Source organism: Staurois parvus, unplaced genomic scaffold, assembly GCF_062004578.1.
Source record: "Staurois parvus isolate SC_StPar_1 unplaced genomic scaffold, SC_StPar_1.0 ptg000679l, whole genome shotgun sequence".
NCBI classification, from domain to species: Eukaryota; Metazoa; Chordata; class Amphibia; order Anura; family Ranidae; genus Staurois; species Staurois parvus.
The window spans coordinates 1,898,915-1,921,572 of NW_028318475.1; the positions used below are offsets into that span (position 1 = coordinate 1,898,915).

A 22,658-nucleotide genomic window follows, 5' to 3' on the forward strand; every position below is an offset into this window, starting at 1 on the left:
CCTAACTCTGAAACTAATCCAGCACCAAAGGTACAAGTTAAAGAAAGCAAAGATGATGTTAACCCTCAGCATCCATCCAGGGACATGGGTTATCATGTATCCTCCTTCAGAAATGGCCTATTAGGATCCTCAGGGACAACTGACCTACCAAAGCACCTAATTCGGTGAGAATTAGTGAGCACGGGGTCATTAACATTTGATGATCGCCCTAAAAACTATTGGGCATGGAAGACATCTTTCCAAGGCATCATCAAAAATCTCAATCTTATGGCTAGAAAGGCGCTAGATCTGCTATCAAAGTGGCTCGGACCAGACTCATCTCGACAGATCAAGAAAATCAGGTCTGTACACATTCATGATCCAGCTGCTGGGGTAAAATGGTATAGCAGAGATTAGAGGACTGTAATGGGAGCCCTGAGGCTATTGAGAATGCTTTGTTGAAGAAACTGGAAGACTTCCCTAAAAACTCTAACAAAGACAACCTATAGTTAAGAGATACAATTAAAAAGTGAATACTTGTGAGCCACTATGTCTCAGATGTTCAGTATAATATGTGCAATAGGTGGTAATGAACTACCTGTTGTGTTAGGTGCGCTGGCACTTTCACAAACTCACTTAATTGTGTATATGTAAATTGATTAGACGTATTTATAATGCCGCGCTCCTACTATAAATACTTAATACTGTATTGTATATCACTCATAAACATCAATAAACTAAATAAATTAATAATAAATATACTAAAAATCAATAAATTAATTAATGTGATATAGTGAATGGAAAATCAAATCATGAATATGCTAAATTGTGCCATTAGTGCTCAAACAATATTATCAATGCCATATTCCAATTTCATGATTAAATAAAGAGTCTTTTATATCTTTGTGCAAAGGTGCATACAAAAATGAACAGTCTTATATATCTTTGTGCAAAAATGTGCAATATGCAGGTGAACTCCTTAATCCCTCTTTCCAGGTGCCGTGTAGTCTCAATATGCGCTCACCTTAATATTTGCCCAAATAAATTTAGGCAAATAGACTTGTAGTCCTAGAAGGCGGCATTATAAATACGTCTAATCTATAGTTAAGAGAACTTGGTGACATGTTGGAGGTCAATGCAGTCAAGACTGAAGGCCGCTTACAAGGACTGGGATACCTGGACACAGCACATGGGATTAAACCAATAACTGAAAAGCTCCAATACAGCCTGCAAGATAAGTGGATTTCTCAAGGAGAGTACAAGAAAGATCACCACATCTCCTTCCCACCATTCAGTTTCTACACCAAGTTTATCATCAACCAAGCAAAGACTATAAATAACCCAAGTTTCATATTCTCGATGTGCAGTAAACAGATGTCAGCAAACAGACCATCGGTGTCAGTCAGAGAGACAGTGGTGTGAGCCACAGATGCAGCTTTACATCTTAACAACTCTGAAAAAAAGTCCATGGGCCCAGACAGTTCATGCCCAATGCATAAGAAAACTCACCCAATGTCAAAGTATTGTGGATTCAGAAGCAAGTACATTGATTAATGTAAAGCTTACCTGAAGGAAAATGCTATCTGCTTTAGATGTTGTGCATCCACCAAACACATCGCTAAAGACTGCAAGGTCAATAAAAAATGCAGAGCGTGCAGTAGTGACCAACATACCATGGCACTGCATCCAGGTCCAGCCCCTTGGGCAACAGTAACTAACAAAGAGCAAGGTGGGGAGGAAGGTGAACCTATCCTATCAACTGTTGTATCCAAGTTGACGGAGGTATGTGCAGAAGGGACGAGGCCCAGATCATGTTTCAAGATTTGTTTAGTGACTGTATACCCTTTTAACAAACCTGACTGTTCTGTGAAAATGTATGCATTGTGAGATGATTAAAGTAATTGTTAATTACCCAAGTCAGAGTTCTTTAATGTGTTTAACATTAGTGGTTGTTACACACTAAAAACATGCTCAGGTACTATGGTAAAAACAGGGCATAAGGCATCTAACTTCACTGTTCAGTCTAATGATGGGAAAACACACATAAAACTTCCCACTCTCATTGATTGTGACATGATGCTTGATGACAAGTCAGAAATATCAACCCCTGAGATTACACAGTATTTCATTAATTTTAAATACTTAACAGATAGGATTCCTGCAATTGACCCTAATGCCCAAATATTCCTCTTGCTAGGGAGAGATTCTCAGGGTGCACAAGGTGTGTAAGCAGATTAAAGGACACTATAACGCTCCTTATGCACAACGTTTAGATTTACGTTGGGTCATAGGTGCTTAGGTGGGGCTCACACACCAGCAGATGTGAACTCATGTTCTGCCTAATGGGCGCCCTTCTCTATTCAGCCCATGCACCAACTACAGTGCTCAGCATAAATAAGTACACCCCAAACAGATTTGTCAGAAAACCTTTGCTTTCCTTTCAGAATCAACATTTTCTATCGGACACTAGACTATTCCCTCACTTTGCAGGGATTTCCTCTCATTTTCTATTTTGGCTATGGTACAGGAAGCGAAATCTCCCCAATGGGACACAAATAAAAAACAAAAAAAAATAATTCCCCATGAACAGCTTCTTACTTATCTCAATGTATAACCTACTGCTCTGATGTTTTCAGCTCTTCTAGGAGAAATCTTGTTCAGCTTTGGTAGTGAGCCTTATTAGACCTGAGTACCATACTCAGGACATCACCACCCTTGAAGTACTTTGTCAGAGAGTCTATTTGCTTATAAAGGGTCACTTTGGCACGGGTACTGCCCACCAAACGTGTCAGGGAGATACATGTTGTCATAAGCATAAAGCAAAGGTTTTGCAGTCTAAGGGGGGGGGGGGACACTATAAATGCAGCTCAACCTCATGTTTTTAACACCTCTCCAACTTTGACCCCTTAAAGGTTTGTTCAGGCAAACAGCTGAAGCGGTTCAAAGTCTTTCTCTGTTACAGATAAAGAAAACAGTGGTGTCACCTCTCTGACAGGGAATGACAAGCACTGTTGGTAATCTGTGCTCTCTTCTCATGTAAGCATTTTCCATTAATTTAATAAGGTGCAGCGCTAAAATAATCAATAATGCAATCAATAATGAAACTACCCAAAATAATCTTTGATGATATATAAAGTGCAGATAGTGCCAATGTAAGTGATGAATCAATCAGCACAGGTAATCAATAAAGTGACAACATTGCAAATGCACATTGCTAAACCAGGTAAATAAATGAAGTGACAACAGTGCAAATGCACATCCAAAAAAGTGATAATGGTGCTTAAAAGTGACAAAGTCTGTATATCGTTGTATAAATAAATAAACGTGAAATTTCAAAAAGAGTGATCTTCTGTTTGTCTTCTGGTGATGAAATAATAGAATTACGCACTCACCAGATGCATAATTCCATCATGCAGTTGAGAATAATTGTATCTCAGTGGGCCAGCTGGATCCTCTTATGGACACCTCTATTCTGGTATGGACTCCCCTCTGGGTCATCAATGGGATGCAGCACCTCTTGCTTCCTATCACAATGGGCTCTGTGGGTGGTAATGAAGGCTGACTAAAAAGCTGCAAGAGTTTGCTGCAACCACCAGCGCTGGAGATTATCTATCCACCGTGCGGCACCGCGAGGCCTGAGATGTCTCCCACCCTCTTGGTCGGGTCTCCGCCTCCTCCTGGTCTCCACACTAACGCGACTCTGCCTGTCGCGCCGATACCGCCAGAAAAGAGCCAGAGCGCCGCCGCCTGACAGCACTAAAGCACGAAATGTAGCCCAGATTGGCTGACACTGCTGCCCCTCTTTGCTCAGGCTAAGCACTTTTCTGCAGCTTTCCGCCCTAGATACAGCTGTAAAACAGTATCTTCCTTGCATACATTGGTTTCAAGTCTTGCATTAGAACGGCCTATTCAATTAAAGCACATTTATTGTCAAAATGTAAAAATATACATATATTCATTTCCACATCAAATTTCAAATATTTGTAGCCTACCCCTATCTACACCTATTAATCTGAATGATCTTGCAGTTTTTCAGCTGTTTTTGTGAAGTTCCCCACCAGGGGTGGACTGATCATTTGGAAACTCGGGGACTGCCCAAGGGCCCGGAGTCAGTAGGGGGCCCCATGAGATGTCCCTGGTACCTTTTTCATAGGCTTTTTTGAGTTTAGGCAAGGACACAGGCCCCATGATCCCCTATTGCCCAGGGGCCCCATGAGTTGTCAGTCCGCCCCTGTTCCCCACACATTTACTTCCTTAAATTCTGTGACACGTATTAACTATGCCATGTGGGTACTGCTGTGTCACAGAATTCATAGAGCCTGCCTTCTGAACTACAGAGTCGCTGAGGAAATGTTTAAGGAACGGAGTTAGTGCAGGAATCACTGTTTGCAGGCATCAAGGTACCATGGGATATGTAGTCCTTAGAAATTTAAATTAATGTGACTTTTCAGGTAATCTTATATTGGATTGTCAAATATATCTATTTTTGTATTATTTGTATAGCCAGGTGCTTGGTTAACAATGGAGAGTGAGAGAAACACTGGCTCCAGCAGCTCTGTATGTAGCTGTTGCCCTACAGTACTGAACTGGTTAACAGCTACTGTATATCAGCAACAGGAGGGAGCTGCTGAGGAGGAAGAGTTCAATAGACTGAGTCAGGCAGCACTGTGGGAACTGTAGTCCAGAGGAGCATGACTCTACTATAATCAAGAGCTTTTGAACTGAATTTCCCAGAGGGATTGCAAGCAGAAAGGGAAAGAGCTACATTTTCTCAGGCTGTACAGGACACAGCTTCCTGTTGCCACGAGGGAGCCTCCAGCATGCACTTCGCTGTCCAGTGTACACTATCACTGCTGCATGTCAGCAGCCTGAATAGAATCTGGAGTGCTGAGTCCAGGTATGCCAACAGCCAGAGTCACCTAGGTGCAGGGCAGAGAATGGGCTAATCTTTGTGTGTGAACGGGGGCTGAGATGCAAAACATCTGATACTGCTGGGCTGATGCTGTAGGAATTTACTACCTGCTGCTAGAGAGAGAGAGTGAGCACTTTAGGAACTGACCATACAACCAACTAGTAGCCTTATTGCTGCCCCCAGACTTGACTGAGACTATTCTAATGTGCACCAACGGTACAGCTGGGTCCCACTCTCAACGCTAGCTGGCTGAAGAGTTAGAACTAAACATAGTCCCTTTACAGCTGCTACACAGAGACCTTTACCTATTGCTTATGCTAAGAGGTACCTCTCAGCCATTCTCCTAGAGTGCACTCTAATTATAGTATTGTTATTCACATTGCAGTTAATGCTTATATGCATTGTAATTGCTGACTTTGCTGGTTGATGTGCTGATTCCAGTCTAGTGGTAGAGAACCATATTCTAAGTTACCTTGGCATAGTGATTATATTGTCTAGTGAACTGTGTCTAACCCTACCTTCTGTGTGTTCATTTAGGCTCAAAGCACCATTTATTCTAACCTACACCAATAGATTAAGCTCATTTGCCACTAAACAGTCTTGTGTCTATTTCTTGATGCTAATTTGCAGTTGTTAAAGGTATCTATACTCGTGTTGTTATAAGTGCTTCCAGTAACTTTCATTCAACCAGGTGTGTCAGAGGGGCTGAGGGTGTTTTTGGAGTTGAGGCGCAGAACAGAGAACTCAAATGACCAAGCGGCTCCCTCGGGGGGAGTAGCAATACACTAATACAATGCTTATCTTAAACGTGTGACTATACAACTCCTTTAATATAAGTTGCCAATGCACAACAACAGAAGGAAAAAAAGAACTGCACAACACACCACAATGTATTGTGAGTCTGTTGGCGCCTACTGTACTGTGCGTTGGTGTGCTATTCTCACTGCACATTACTACAACACATGGGTGTGAAGCAGGTGCACCGTACCTTCTAGAGCTTGCAAAGCTGTAATTCTACACCAGTTGTAGTTTTTGATATATTGGCTATTTAAAATTTCTATATGAATGACAATTAAAATTTTCATGAGATTTGACATGAATCTTTTTCAGTCTCTAACTTTATGAACTAAAGTTATAAAGCCCTGCTGCTTAACAGTGATGCAGTAATGTTGATATCTTTCTGCTTAGAACAAAGCTCTCTTTGTGATGCTAACATTTTATTGTTACACACTAGAAGAAATATAACACATGCTCACTGACAAAAAGTGTTTTCATGGCTTTGACATAATCCAGAACCTATCTTGTATCCTTTTCTCGTAATGTACAGACCATGCTTTCTAAGATTAGAACAATACATTAATTTATACCATACATCACAGGGAACATACAATAAATAGAGTACATTAAATTTGGCCATACTTGGTTGCAAAAACAGATCAGGGAACCTATTATAATTATTAAATTACTTCATATTAATCAGTTTGGCATATGTCAGCATTACAAACATCACATTGTTATTTTTATTATAAAAGTACCTTTTGTTTGCCATAAATAAAAATGGATGTTCTTTTGCTGGTTTACTTTACCAGCACCAGAATTGCTAAAACTAGTCTTGAATTATTGTCATTGTTACTTGCTACTAGTCATATGCCACACTTCCTTGCCCTAGTTATATTTTTACTTACATCTGTGGTGCTGCAATATTGTCAGCCTGTGGCAGAAATCTTCCCTCCACACTCTTTATAGACTACTTAGTGGCTGCCTCCTGAGTTGTGGGAGATAGGTAAGTATATTTTGGGCTGGGGCTGGGGAGTCAAGAAGGTGGAAAGTTACTGTAGATCAGGTGGGGTTAAGGGGGCAGAAAGGATAAATGTGATTTGTGTGAAGGTGCACTTATCCTTTAAGTGCATGCCAGGGGAAGTTTTAGCACGACACCTGGTTATCATCGGATCTCCTTAGAGTTGTTCTGACAAGCAGAATGGTATGCCTTAAGCTGTTTCTTAGGTAGAACTGAAGCACAGAAAGAGAGATCTACTCTGAGCCCTGGTTCGCACCGACTGAGATTTCAAAGTGTTGTGATTTGGTCAAATTTAAAGCATGACTTCAAAGTAGCGCTGATATAGACACAGGTGCGATTTCAGTACCATTTACCCTATAATCTATGAGAGTTAAATCACACTGAAGTGGTGAAAAAGTAATGCAGGAACTATTTTTCAAATCACACTACTTGAAATAGCAGCTTTTCAGACTGTGCCATAGAAGTACATTAGATGTGACTTCAGGTGCAATTTGTAAATCACATGTTGCACCTGAAGTTTCAGCGGTGTGAACCAGGACTAAAGCCTTCTAAGAGAGCTGAAGCCATACTATTATTGAGCTACCTTTATGTATGACTGAAAAGAACTGATCAATTGTGACTAAGGATAAGGTATGGGTTTGGCTGCACCATGGGTTCACAGTTCACTGTCTAATGCAAGAATTTTGCCAAATTCTTTGTAATCATAATATACTGCATGGTTTTTACATTTAGGCCAGCTGGCTTAGGCAGGACATAGATGATGCAATTTTTTTTCGTTTAATCAGCAGGTTTGATTCCCCATAAAGACACTCATGTTAATGGAATCCCTCCAGTGAAGCTATTGTATTCTGACAGTGGGGAGAGTTCCCTGCTGTCAGAATACAATGATCAGTGTTGTCGGCTATAGTATTCGATCCATCAACTTTAGGCAATCCTCTTAAATATGCCAAGCAGGCCTAAATGGAGAGGCAGCAATGTATAAGTTGTGAGCAAGTTCCAAAGAACAAAGCAATGGTCAGGCCACACCATCTAGCAGCAGGGCACATCTGCCTTTTCTATCATATAGTGGCTGCAGTATACAGCCACACCACGCTGAAGAAATAGTTGAATGTCTTTTTTTTTATCCTCCAACTTAAACAGCATCCAGTTGTCTGCAACTTCTGCTAATGCACCTATTTCTTTCCCCGCCTCCTCTCCTGCTGATCTCACCATTGCCAAGCAAATTTGCAAATTTGCAATTAAGATTGGAATTATTTGATCACATGATCGTGACCTGCTACAGAACTTGCTGCACCAAGTGCAAGTATTTCTTGTTTACAATATTAAGAATGAGGAAGATATCACCAGGACCACAGAGGGAGGGGACATCAGGTAGGGAGCAGCCAGGGGCAGTGATGTTTCAGCAGCTGGATCTTACTGCCAAGTGGGCTCCAGTGATCAGGAAGGGGGGATAATGAGGTGGAAGATTGTATGTGGGTACCACCAATTGGAGAGTAGGAACATCAGGGATACTTTTGTCCAGTGGCAGGGGCAGCTTGCAGAGAATGAAAGACAATAGCCATCCTAATCCATTTACTGGCACTGTATCACAGATACAAGTCACTGCTATTCCCAGGGGTGGTCCACAGAGCTATGCAGTGTGGGGTTTTTAACTTGCTGCCCCAAAAAAAATGTTGTAGTTTTCAGCCTCTGAAGAGTGCTTGGTTTGAGCAGTACTTCGATGTGAGAAGTTGGCAGCAAAAGGCCCGGACTCCTCCTTCTACTGGTTCCCACTTTTCATATCTACTCTCTACAAGACTCTTGCCTCTCTGCCTCTCAAATAAAACATGCTAATGTTTATATTAAGATAAACCTACCTTATCTCTACCTCTTACATTGCAGCTTTACTAGGCTGCTTACATACTGCAAAAGCCAAGAGAAAAGAAAAAAGGCTGCATACCCAAAAGGCTAACCTCAAAGCTTTTATTCATAAGCCATACATAGAGAAAAATATTGCATCAGAGACCCAGTGTACATATCCAATCGCAAGGACCCTCCACCCCCTGTATGAAAGGACCTCCCGTGCCAGACACTATTAGATGGTACAGGTGTCCCCTGGGTACATACCACAGAAATACCTCCCAGATGGAACTCAATCCCCCTCTACAGAACCATCCCCATCCACCCCCAACCTTCCCAGACCCCAACCCACCTGAACTCCCCATCACCTACAACTCCCCAAGGAACCCGAAGCAAAAGCCCCAAGAAGACTCTCGGGGTACCCCAATGCTCCTCCCACAATGACCCCCCCCCAAGAAGAACACCTGCCCAGTCGCTCCCCCCCTTGTGGGAGAGAAGAGAGCTGAGGTGTGCCACCAACCCACTGATGCCCCCCTACCCCTCAAACCCTTCTAGATGATATATCCCACCCACCTACACACCAGAAAAGAGCCAGAAATGCCCCTGAGACCATATACCTGCTGCAGATAGAACGCAATCTAAACACATGAAGGCATGACAAAACCAGACTATATAATAAAATATCTCGTATAGTGTATAGGGTGGTAGTCTCATAGTTCAACCCTGCAAATGAATGCGAGGGAATATATGATCTGGTGTGTCTAGTCTAGATGAAAGGGCAGCTGTGTCTAGGATGTAATCCAGTGAGAGTCCACTATGGCCATAGACATGCACAAAGTCAGGGGTGATGTAGGTATCCTGCAGATGAACTGGCTAATGGCCTGGCAGGATAATGACTGAATGATGGGGCTGAGCCTCCAGATTAAATCCAAACAGCGTGCAGGTAATGTAGTTCAACCCAGCCAGCGGGTATACAGCAACAAACGTGAGTAACTGCCACAGCCACCTCAAGAAGTGTGACTACTCCAGCCTGTGCAAGCCTGCGCAGCTGATGTGACCTGGGTGACAACACAAGGTCGCCAGTACTCACAGTGCGGTGGGACCACCAAGGTAGCCGATAGTCCCGATATATGGTACTAATCCTGTGGAGACTCTTGCTGTAATTCCAAAATCAGTTGCCAGCAATGTATGATGTACCAAGTGCCATGACCATTACAGTACAGTGCTGTAGATTCGGCTGAACCGCCATGCGGTGTGGGGATGGCGTGCAGAGGAGGAAGGAAGGGGGCGTGTAACCACGCTGACGCATTTCGTCTTGCCTACTTCCATCTTATATACTTCCAAAAACTGAACAATATTTGTGGTTACTGTCTTTTAAATAATACACTCAAAATTTCTATTTCAAGAAAAAAATCCCCTTGTTTTTCCCTAAAACAGTGCAGCCATACCAAGCTGCATACTGTCCAGCTACTGAACAATATTTTGGCTATTGTCTCTCAAATAATGCACTCTAGTTTCTATTTCAAGATAAAACCTGCATTGTCTCTCCCTCTTATATTACAAACTAATCAAGTTCCTCACATACTGTTCGGGTACTGACCAATATTTGTAGGTGTTGTCTGTAAAATAATTAACTCTAATGTTTATTCCATACACACTAATGCACACCCCACACCATCAGAGATGAAGGCTTTTGAATTGTGCACTAACAACCAGCCAGAAGGTGTCAGGAATGAACTCGAAAATGGTGGTGGGACTCACCTGCCTTGTGGGCTGCAGTACCAGGGCTGGCCAGCGGGTGCTCTCAGCAACCAGAAGCTCACTCCTGCAATCAGCCATCACCTGAGGCTGATTGCAGGAGGTGTATTTAAGGAATGGCCAGACCTGCAGTCAGTGCCTTGGTGTTTGTTTCCCATGTGCCCTGTTTCCTGTATCCTGTCTCCTGCCTGCTCGACTCTCCTGCTTGACTCTGACTCTGATAGAACTCCGCCTGCACTGACCCCGGCTATTCCTGACCATTCTTCTGCCTGCTCCCGTTGTACCTTTCTGCCTGATTGTTCCTGACCGGGCCTGCCTGACCACTCCACCTCTCCAGCCCTGACTGCACCTGTACCTATTAGTTTAAGGTTTGTTTTGTTTTGCACTGTGTTTGTTTATTTTGTGCAGCTCCTAATAAACATTATTATTATTTAATCATTTCTGAAGCCTGCTGTTTCCCTGTGTCAGTCCACACATCTCTGGTCATACCTGGATCCCTGACAGAAGGTCACTCTCCTGTTAAGTCTGGAGAATGTGGCATCCATTGCTGCCAAAAAGAATGTCAACTTTCAATTCATCTGACAGTTTCCCACTTTGCAACAGACCATTTTAAATTAGATTTGGCCCAGAGAAGATGGCAACATTTCTGGATCATTTTCAGATATGGCTTCTTCTTTGCATGATAGAGCTCTACCTTTTGTTTGTGGATGGCACAGTCAACTGTGATCACAGACAGTGATTATTGGAAGTATTCCTGAGCCCATGCTATGATGCCACATGCAACGAGTATTGTGTTTCAGCCTTGTCCCTTGCACATAGAGATTTCTCCAGAGTCCCAGAATCTTTTGATGATATTATGTACTGTAGATGATGATTAATTTAAAGTCTTTGCAATTTTACATTGAGGAAAATGATTCTGAAACTGTTCAACAATTTTTAGATACAGCTTTTCACAGATTGGTGAACCTCTGCCCATTTACTTCTGAGACACTCTGACTGTCTAAGATGCTCTTTTCTCAACCGATATTACTGACCTGTTGCCAATTAACCTAATTATTTACAAAATGTTCTTTCAGCTCTACCTTGTTAGTACCACTTACTTTGTTAGCTTTTTGTTGTTCTATCCCAACTTCTTTGTGACGTGTTGCTGTCATCAATTTATTATTATTTTTTTAATGGTACATTTTCTCAGTTTGAACATTTAATATGGAAAGCACGAGGAGGTAAGTGAGCGCTAAATGACTTAGCTGCTGAAACACCAAAAGGTACCAAAAAAACCTTCCAAGAAATCAATAAAAAATTGGGTGCAGCGCTACAAATATATTACACACAATGAAAAAAGTAATAATCACATAAAATCATAAATAAATCACAGTATCCAGTTAAATAAAGTGACTGGTGATGTGCGAATACTGTCAGCAGAGATATTAGCTCCACTAACCAGGTCTATGGGTCAGGATACCCTTCCACTTTGCTGCTCACCTCGGTACTTAGGCTCTTTGTGAGCTTTAACAACCCACAGAGCTACATAAGAAGGACCGCAGAGGTATTGCTGACAGATGAGGAAGCAGTGAGGAAACTCCAGACCAGACCATACTTGTCCTTAAGGGGACCTCCAGCTCACCTATTGAGAGTGTATATCTCTAAATGCGTGATTTGATTGCGCATCTGGTGAGTACGCAATTCATATATTACCAGGCACATCACCATACCATTGGATAGATGTTATCGTTCACCAGCAACTGAAGATCATCACTAGATCTTCCATACATCACCTTTATGGACATTTAACCAATTATATTGGCAATTTTTGCACTAATAGTCACCTTACAGTGACTAAGATTTATGTTATCACATAATCACTTTATGGTTTTATCATATACAATATCACCTTGTTGCACATCACCAGTCACTTTATTTAACCGGATACTGTGATTTATTTATGATTTTATGTGATTATTACTTTTTTCATTGTGTGTAATATATTTGCAGTGCTGCACCCAATTTTTTATTGAACATTTGATATATTTTCTATTGTGAATAAAATATGGGTTGATGGAATTTGCAGATCATTGCATTCTGTTTTTTTTATAGATTTTACACAGCGTCCCATTTTTTCTGGAATTGGAGTTGTATTTGCTGTCTATTCCATCTATGTGCTCATCTACTGTCTTGACATTAACCAGTGTCTACCAAACACATACCAAAAGTCTATATTTTGTATTTTTTGGGAATATTTAGGGATACAGAGGTTGGCAGGTGTTTGGGGAATGTGGGGTTGTGATTTTGACCTGTTTTTGTGCAACTTGTTTTGAAATTTAAAAAAAACGTTTAGGGCAATCAAATTTGTATGTGAAAAAAAGATGCTAACTATACTAGTATACTGTTATAACACAGGACAATTTCTATAAAGTGGAGGGCTTTAGCTTTAGTTTTTTTTTTTTCAAATAGCTTTTAGATCTGTTGTGACTGCTACTTTCATTGTTCATATCAGGCATATTACCAATCAATAAAAAATAGAGTATCCCAGGCAAACTACCTAAAAAAGCCTTTTTTTCCACATTGAAATGAAATAGATTGGAGTGCTCCTGCTGTATGTAGGTCAAGCTGAATGTAATGCATGAATACCGTGTCACTGCGGCTGTCTCTGACAATTATACTGTTCAGTAACACTACATACAGCTATATACAAATATGTCTTTTAAGCATGTCATTGAAAGGATTGGTGGGCTTCCCATGTTACCTTACAGTTGCAATAGCTTGCCTATTAGTTCTGAAAATTGGCAGAATTTAGTATCAAGATTAGCCTCGAGTAGAATTCAATGGAGTATATTGCTAAGTTTGGATTTCGGAGACTTCAAGCATAATTCAACAAACCCCTTGCGAATTGAACTCAGATTTGCAGATCCCTAATCGTGACGAGATATTTCTTTTTTGTTTTTTTTTTAATCATTCAACGTTATTAAAGAGGTATACTTATATATGAGTCTAAGTCATTCTTCTGAGAGCCACAGCTGATGCAGCCCTGCTCTCTTCAGCCACAGAATTATATGGGTTCCTCTCCTCTTGCATGTCAGTTTTTGTTTCAACGCATCAAAGTGCAGGTTGCGAAAAAAATGACTTATTCCTTTTAGGCTTGGTTTAGTCCGGGTTGCGGGAATCATATCTGTTCCTGCACCCGCAACCACCCACAGTTGAATTGTGCTGCTCTTACAAAATGCGCAAGGCTGCCATTCATTCTGAACGGCACCCCACACATTGCAGCCCACAGCACGTTCAAAAATATCATGTACCTTTTTTGTGCGGAAACGTGGGCACAACAGCCCATTCAAATGAATTGGCTGCCATGCTTAAGCAAACGCGGGCTGCACAGCCCGCAATAGTGTGAACCAAGCCTTAATCAAAAAGTTCTGAAAATGGAGAGGGTGAATGGAAAGAGGCAGAAAGTGAATGTAGCTGATAGAGAGATGAGTTAAGCCATAGATGGATCCAAATTTTGAATTTTGATCCATGTGTAGCCCTTCCTGTTAGTCAGAAATCAATCATTAGATCTACTTCTGATGAATGGCAATGTTGAAAAACTTTTGTCTCTGTCAGAATACAATGTCCCGATGGCGGGAAGGGAGGGGGGATTTCCTCCATTCACCTCACTCATGTGGATTGAAGAAACTGTTCATTTTTTTCAATCAGCTGAACAAAACAAAAAGAGTCATCTATGTTCGGCCACCCTCTCTTGCTCGCTCCTAAGATGGACTAGGGACTATGGGCTATGGGATTTGCAGTGTGCAACCAACGCACCCTGCTTGTTCCAACAAATGGAAGTGAGGGGGGGGGGGGTTCCGGAGCTCATGAAGGATGTTACAAGGAGGCTAGAAAACACAGTAAGAATCAGTTTAATAAACAACAAGTTGAAGGACAACTATGTACTGGATGTGTATGGATTTATTTGGAGAACAAGTATATCCTTTATTGTCACTTTAAGAAAGGCAGTCCAAAGTCCCATACTTTCTTAGGTAGCAGGTACTCAGTTCCTAAGTGTGATAATTAGTTCACACACAGTAGATCTGTGATCTTAGCACCTTAAGACAACTATTCAGCAACAGCTTTAGGCTATCCTATTAAGTATATGCCCATGCTTTAGGCTAGGTTCAAACAAGTGGCTAAATTGCCGCTCCTCTGAATAGCAATCCACGTTTTCAATGGCATGTTTTTAATACCTTCTGACTGCAAATCTAAGATTTAGGTTCCCCCTGTAGTTGGCACATTTGCATGGGTACAGCAGCCCATTCATTTGAATAGGCTGCTGTACCTACATTTCTGCTAAAGAGCAGCACATTTTTCCTGCTGGTCAGGGAACACATGCGATTTACATCCATTCTCAGCCCCGCTACAGTGCCTAGGCTAAGTCAGCCCTTAGAGATGCAACTCAATATAGTCTGTTGTTAGTAAACAAGTATTACAAGGACAAAAGAGATCACATGATAGAAGTCTCAAGTAATGTGGTAAATTCCTTATTTTAGAAATCTAATACAGCTCTACAGATTCCTTGAGGTTTACAAGTAAACAAAAATGATCTGAAATAGAAAGAACAAACAATATTAACGCAGTGAATATTTTGGACCCATACTTCTGTTTACACCAAAGAATACTATGTAACTGGAACTGGGGTTGGGACTGAAGAACTTTAAAGTAGTATTAAAGTCGAAACATTTTTTACCTCAAGGCCCCTTGCACTCTTGCGGTGGCAGTTTGTGATCAGTTCCAGCGGGGGTTCCCTGCTATTAGCTGCTAGCAGAAGCCCCATTGAAAACTGTCTGCAGGTGTGAGTGGTCACGAATAGCTGTAGAGACAGCTGCCTCCCATTGTTTTCAATGGGGGCTTCTGTCAAGAGCTAATCACAGGGAACCCCTGCATCAAATTGCCAATGGCCACGTTTGCTAGGACGGTTGTCAACATGACATCACATGTGCGCCCCGCCCCTTTCAGCTCACTATCTCTTCGGCTCCCGCTCCCTGCCTGAACACAAGCATCCCAGCAAGCTCCTGTCTGCCCTCAAGGTAGGGTGTAGTCTTACAGGGGCACTCTGATGGGCACATGTTATGTTAAGGGGCACTCTGATGGGCACAACATAGAATGTGCCCACCAGACTGCCTCTTAACATAACATGTGTCCATCAGAGTGCCCCTTAACATAAAATGTACCCATCAGCATTCCTCTTATTTTATGTTAAGGGGCACTCTGATGGACACATTTTATGCTAAGGGGCACTCTGATGGACACATTTTATGCTAAGGGGCACTCTGATGGGCCCATTTTATGTTAAGAGGTACTCTGACAGGCCCATTTTATGTTAAGGTGCACTCTGATGGGCACAACATAGAATGCGCCCATCAGAGTGCCCCTTAACATAAAATGTATCCATCAGAGTGCCCCTTAATATAATTGTGCCCATCAGAGTGCCCCTTAACATAAAATGTGCGCATCAGAATGCCCCTTAACATAAAATGTGCCCATCAGCATGCCCCTTATTTTATGTTAAGGGATACTCTGATGGGCACATTTTATGTTAAGGGGCACTCTGATGGGCACAACATAGAATGTGCCCATCAGAATGCCCCTTAACATAAAATGTATCCATCAGAGTGCCCCTTAATATAAATGTGCCCATCAGAGTGCCCCTTAACATAAAATGTGCCCATCAGAATGCCCCTTAACATAAAATGTGCCCAACAGCATGCCCCTTATTTTATGTTAAGGGATACTCTGATGGGCACATTTTATGTTAAGGGGCACTCTGATGGGCACAACATAGAATGTGCCCATCAGAGTGCCCCTTAACATAAAATGTATCCATCAGAGTGCCCCTTAATATAAATGTGCCCATCAGAGTGCCCCTTAACATAAAATGTGCCCATCACCATGCCCCTTATTTTATGCTAAGGGATACTCTGATGGGCACATTTTATGTTAAGGGCCACTCTGACGGGGGGGAAAGAATGGGCATATACTGTGGAAAGGGGCACTCTAATGGGAACATGTGATGGAAAGGGGCACTCTGATGGGGAAATATGATAGAAAGGGGTACTTTGAGTGCAAGGGGGCACTCTGCAGGAATACCTGATGTAAGGTGGCAATGTGATGGGGTTACCTGATGTAAAGTTGCATTGTGATGGCGACATGTAAAGTAAGGGGCACGCTGATGGGCACACCTTATTCAGACCTCAGCCAGAAGAAAATTTTAGTGACCGGACCTCCTTTAATTTTAATTCAATATACCTGATCTAGAGTATGAAAATAGCTCTAGAACCCAGCTTGTAAATATGTTATTCGTTAATGTGACACAAACCCACATACCTCACAAGCAAATGTTTCCTACTGCATACCAACAATACACCCACTGAATACATATAGTACAACATCCACTATTGGACACCAGACAATGGACATAATCGGCCACTGAATTCTCACTGTTCGTACCACCAATCTAGCTTACAAGCTCTCAAGAATTACAGATTTATGCCCGAAGTATTCTCACTGGGATGTGACATTGCACTTCAGCATCCTCTTAATTATTATTTGCCCAGCCATGTAGTGGCTCCTTGGAGCATAGAACGCTGGTAACAATCTTTGCAGCTGCTATGTAAACACAGCAGATGTTTATAAGAACTGTAGTTTTCTTTGATGGCTCTTACATTGAGGACATTATGTGGAGCCACCCCTGCTGAACTTCCACAAGACATGGGATTTCAGATCATATTATCATAGCAATGCATGACTGAAGCATGAAAAAACAAATAAAACTATGTTTAACAAATATTTAGAGAATTCACAAGTATGAAACGTATCTAATGTTTTGGTGCATGCCATATCAGCTGTGCATTCTTACATCTGGAATAACTAGTTAGCTAAAGCTGATATTCTATGTATAAAGAAAAATAATTGTGACTTAGACTTTTTCATCCTATCACATGATATTGGTTCTTCAACATGGATTGAAAGCTAGGGGGGAATTTACTCAAACTGCAGAGTGCAAAATCTGGTGCGGGTCTGCATGGTAACCAATCTGCTTCCAGGTATTATTGCCAAAGCTTAAGTGAAAAAGCTGAAGTTAGAAGCTGATTGGCTACCATGCACAGCTGTATCAGATTCTGAATGCACCAGGTTTAGTAAATCTCCCCCACTGAGTCTTGCTGGGGTCTCAGTTTAGTGGAGCAACAGTGAGAACTTATTTGCCTTCAACACCAACATAGATCTTTGGAAGTAGGTCCTAAACTACTGGTGACCTTCTTGGCTGGTATTGTAAGACATCTGTATCGAACACATGGTTGATCCAGAAATAACTCAAATCATGGATACGTCCATCTCTCATGTGTTATGGCAGGCTCCCCTTTTTTGCTGGTCATGTTCTGGTTCTCTTAAACAAGGAACTCTCTTTTATGCTCCTAGAAAAGCTAGGAGAATTTTCAATTAATATCTGAAACTGTTGGCAGCTAATATAGTTTATCATCTCTCTGCCTTCTCCACTGGAATTCTCTGCAGATTGCATTAAGATTCTATATTCACTGAAGAATGCAACATTGGATTTCTCCCCTTTATGAAATATTGCTGCAAACACATACCAAGGGTTAACCAAATTGATAAAAAATTAGAGGACATTAGGGAAACTAGGGATGCACTGATACCTGTCTCGGTGCCGATATGGAGTATTTTCATGAGCACTCATGAAAATACTATTGATACCTTAACCGATAATTTGAGGTGTAATGTGCGTTAATGGACTGGCCAATCAGATACCATCTAGCCCGAATTGTCATCATTGCAAGTAGAGGGAAGAAAGCGGTGGGTGAGGTTTACCTCACCACTCCTGTGTGAACTCGGGCTATGACAAGCCTGAGCTCACACAGTAGCAGTGGGGAAACCGCATGCAATTTGGGCTGGAATCCCTGTTCAAATCGCATGCTATTCTTTGTGGTGCGGTTTGTGTCCATTAAGGCAAATCGCACCGCAAAGTATCGATATTCAATATCGGTGAGTACTTGACCGAAAGTATTGGCAATTGTACTCGCCGATAAAAAAACGGTATCGGTGCATCCCTAAGGTGCATACCAAACAATGGCCCATCTTTCAGATATGTATCTTCAATTATTTACAAGCTCATTTTAGGTGGTATTGCACTCTGTAAGTTCAAATTAAATATTTACCCATATCTGTCCATTATGTTGGCACAGTTGCAATATGATTTCATGTCTCCATATACGGTTGGCATGTCCATTTAAGCCCCTTCCTGACCAGGCCATTTTTTGTGTTACGGCGCTGTGTTAATTTAACTGACAATTGCGCGGTCATGCAATGCTGTACCCAAATTAAATTTACGTCCTTTTTTTCCACACGAATAGTGCTTTCTTTCGGTGGTATTTGATCGCCTGTGCGGTTTTTATTTTTGCACTATAAAAAAAGTCCAACAATTTTGAGAAAAAAATCAATATTTTTGACCTGCTATTAAATATGTCCAGTAAAAAATTTTAAAAAATCAAACTTCGTCATATATTTAGGCCAAAATGTATTCTGCTACATGTCTTTGCTAATGAATAAAATCCCAATATGTGTAAATTAATTAGTTTACGTAAAAATTATAGCGTTTACAAATGTTGGTATATATACTGGGATTTTTTTTTTTAATTTTTACTAGTAATGGCGGCGATCAGCGACTTATAGCGGGACTGTGGGACTGCAGCGTGCATTCTGACACTGGGGGGAACTGACTTGGTGTCACTGACATCCCCAGTGACAGCAATACAGTGATCAGTGCTAAACTGACAGTGTACTAATGTCACTGGGCAGGAAGGGGTTAGCATGTTGGTCGATCAAAGGTTTAACTGTGTGCTGTTTTACTGGGGGCTCTCCACTGTAAGCAAACTGTTTTGCATGGCTCTGCTATAGAGCCATGCATAGCAGTGTGCAGGAGCTGACGGGAGAGAACAGTATTGTTTACTTACAGTTCTTTCCCTCCGTCAATAATGCTCCTCGATCACCGGGTGCCGGCGAGTAATCACTGGCCGGGACCTGGTGATTGAAAGCCGAGGCCATGTATAGCGGTGTGCCCCCAACCTGGAAATGCACGTATATACGTGATTTTGCGCACCCGTGCCACCCTGTAGCAGTATTACTACTATAGGGCTGACAGGAAGCAGTTAATAAAGCCATAGGGAAGAAAGTCTTTCATTCCTCCTCCAAAATACCCTCTAAACCACTTTTCAGGGACCAATGGCTCTGACCCATACACTGAATACCAAACATAGGAAATGTTTTTCTGTTCTTGCTGAACAACTCTAAGATCACCATCTTGAGGCACTGGAAATTCTCTGTGGAGCCAAATCTTCCCAACAGGGAAACCAATAGCAATACAACCTGACGTTTTTAACTGTTTATTGTGTGGCTGATTTTTTATCCTTTGTAAATTTCTTTAATCCAGCAGAGTTGGGCTGTGTTGCCCAATGCAGCTACAACACAAAAGCTGTCTTATCATTCCTCTGATATCTGCAAGGGTTTCTGACACTAAGCGAAAAAATGTAACAGGGGAGGGAGTTTCAGCACACAGTTTGTAATTGACAGCCTCAGCTTTGTTCCTGTATGCTGTGTGAAGAGGATGTTCATTCCAATCATATCTCATTGAGTTCTGCAGAGTGTATCGTCACTTCCCCACCCTCTGATTTCTTGAAGCTCAGACAAGTCGTATATTTTCTGGACTTTGAACAGATGTAGAGGAAAAAGGGCAACAGATAAACAGGTACAACCTGAGGCTAGTCACTTCACTAGATACAGTATATGTGAAGGTTTGCAACCACTCTAAAATATATAGTGAATATATAATAGTTTACATAATGAAAGAAACATAAGAAAAAAATACTATAAAATAGAACACTTACAGAATAAAACATGACAACCTAAAAATTGTTTTATGCATAAAAAGTAACACCTGGATATGATTTAAAAACTAAGAGTAACTGGTAGATTAGAAGGAGTAGCAGTAGTCTGAAAAAAACCCAAAATAATTGTGTTTGGTATTTGGAAATCCTAATAATCCTAATTTTAAAAAAGCTCTACGTGTCAGTCATAATATCCCTATCAAGATCTAGGTGTTTTATAACATATGTTTTCATATCAAGCAATCTTTCTAGATTAGTAGGCCACTAATTGAGATGTGCTTCACGGAAATGAAACCTAGGTTGCTTGCTCTTTTCCAGTCTGTAAACATCATCGGTAACAATCAGAACTCTTCCCTGTGCCTAGCAACTGTAACCCCTTCCAATAAAATGCTCCAACTTGCATCTGTTTGGACATTTCACAGTACATGCCTGACAAGTTAAGTGGTTCCGTTCTCTACACAAACAAGGGCCTGTTAACATTTTGCACTTTCACGTATTCTGCAAACAAACACAAAGAACACGATTTAGCTGTAGCAGCCTTCATTTCTTGAATTGTATTCATTCTAGCAAATGTGTGCCCGCTTATTAACAGGTTACTTTAGGCTGAATGGTTTTGACCTCTTGTAATTCAGCACAGTGGTATGAATTACTTCTATATCAGACAACATTTTAGCTGGACAACTAGCACTGCATTAAGTGTGTCATTTAACAAAATTAATTATAGGTGTAGATAGAAGGAACTACATAAAAGTGAACTACAGTAGTGAACTATCTAAAAGAATTTTTTCTTTAGGTCAGGGTCCACTCCATCTGTTTTTAATCTTGTTGATATAAAAATAGCCATGCTAATTTAGGTGGTTTTCCATTCTCTGAGAGAAAGTAGGAAACACCCTTAGTAGCATAAGGCAGAACTCCATACAAGTGTAAAAAAAAAACAGCCCTTCAGTCTACTTACTGTATGTATTCACTAAAACTATTGTAATTTATTTTCAATTCCTACAGTCCAGAGGAAGTTAAATTGGGCAAATCAATGACGGAGAATGGTCTGGGTGTTCTGGTAGATCATAGACTTAATAGCAGCATGCAATGCCAATCTGTAGCAACTAGAGCAAGCAAAACGCTGTCTCGCATTAAAACAGACATAGAATTTTAAGAAAGACCAAAACAGAATTTATTCACTTAAAAAAATAAACAGGAACATGAATAAGAGCCTATTCACATTTATGCATTGAGGTAATGTGTGGGAAAACACAAAAAGTGCTGCACATTATCACAGTGCATGGTAATGTGTAAAGCACAGGGATTGCGATGTGACTAATTTTGAATGGAGCTGAAATGCACTCACAGTAGCATGCAATGCATCATACCGTACCACAATGCTCATGCTGTGCATTATGGTGCGGTGTGTTGAAAAAAAAAGGGTTAAGTCTATTTTTCAGATGCACTGCTTGTTCATTCAAAATGAATGGGCTGCCAAAGTAGCGTGCTTTGCACGCAGTAATATGTTGCTTTAACACAGGTGTGTTAATGCAAAGAACAACATGAAAGGCCTAAACCATAAAGCGGTCAATAGAATTGTGGATCTGCATACGTAAGTGAACATTTGCATGATCATAACTCATAAACCTAGTTAGCCGATTGTACGCAGATATTCCATGCATACCGTGCAGTGTTTGACATATGCGTGGAACATCCAGATGATGTTGCTTTTATATCTCCTCTCCCTAAAAGGCATACATCAAACATTCTCTTAAAAAATAGCCTAAAATAAAAAGAATATGTGACCTTCTTGGGTATGAAATGCACATGCAGCAAGCTAAAAAGCATATCATAAATCCCTCTACATTATGCTGTTATATAAAAAAAATAGTGTATGTGTATTTATTACTAGAATCTGTATTGCAAGCACCAGTATTATCGCTTCTCGGCCTTTTGGCTAAGATCAAGTGTAGTATCTGTTCTTATCAGTGTCCAGTGGGGGTGCTCCCGACCATTCTAGTTTACGGGGATGGTTGTTGTATAGTACCCTCACTGGTATGATGGGGGTCCGGAAGGCTAGTACCGGAGGGACAGAAACCAGGGAGCGCCATGATTCGTTCTGGGGCCTTGGGAGTAATTCCTCTGGGGAGACCGGAAAGACCCAGTACCTCCTGATCTGAACATGCTACCTTGGTCTGGCCTGGGGCTGAGGAGGCAAAAAGTCCGCAAACTCAGTGCCCCCTGAGGAGACGCGCTCAGGGGTGTCACTAGTAACACTTGGGTGTGGGACCCCACGGTGTGAAAATGACACATGGTCACTGTTTTTACACTCTTTTTTGCACAGCGCCCTAAGGACCAGGCCTTTTGGCTAAGTTCAGGGCAATTTTTGCTACAGGCCTCAGGGCCTGGTCTGTGCACATTTCGGCACGGTACCATTTTTATTATTTTTTTACTTTATCTTTTACTT

The 22,658-nt window shown here is 41.3% G+C and overlaps 1 pseudogene; it reads left to right on the forward strand.

The window, feature by feature from the left end:
• Positions 1 to 22,128: 22,128 nt before the first annotated feature.
• On the forward strand, positions 22,129 to 22,243 carry LOC149447632 (U2 spliceosomal RNA; annotated as a pseudogene).
• The last annotated feature ends 415 nt before the right edge of the window (positions 22,244 to 22,658 follow it).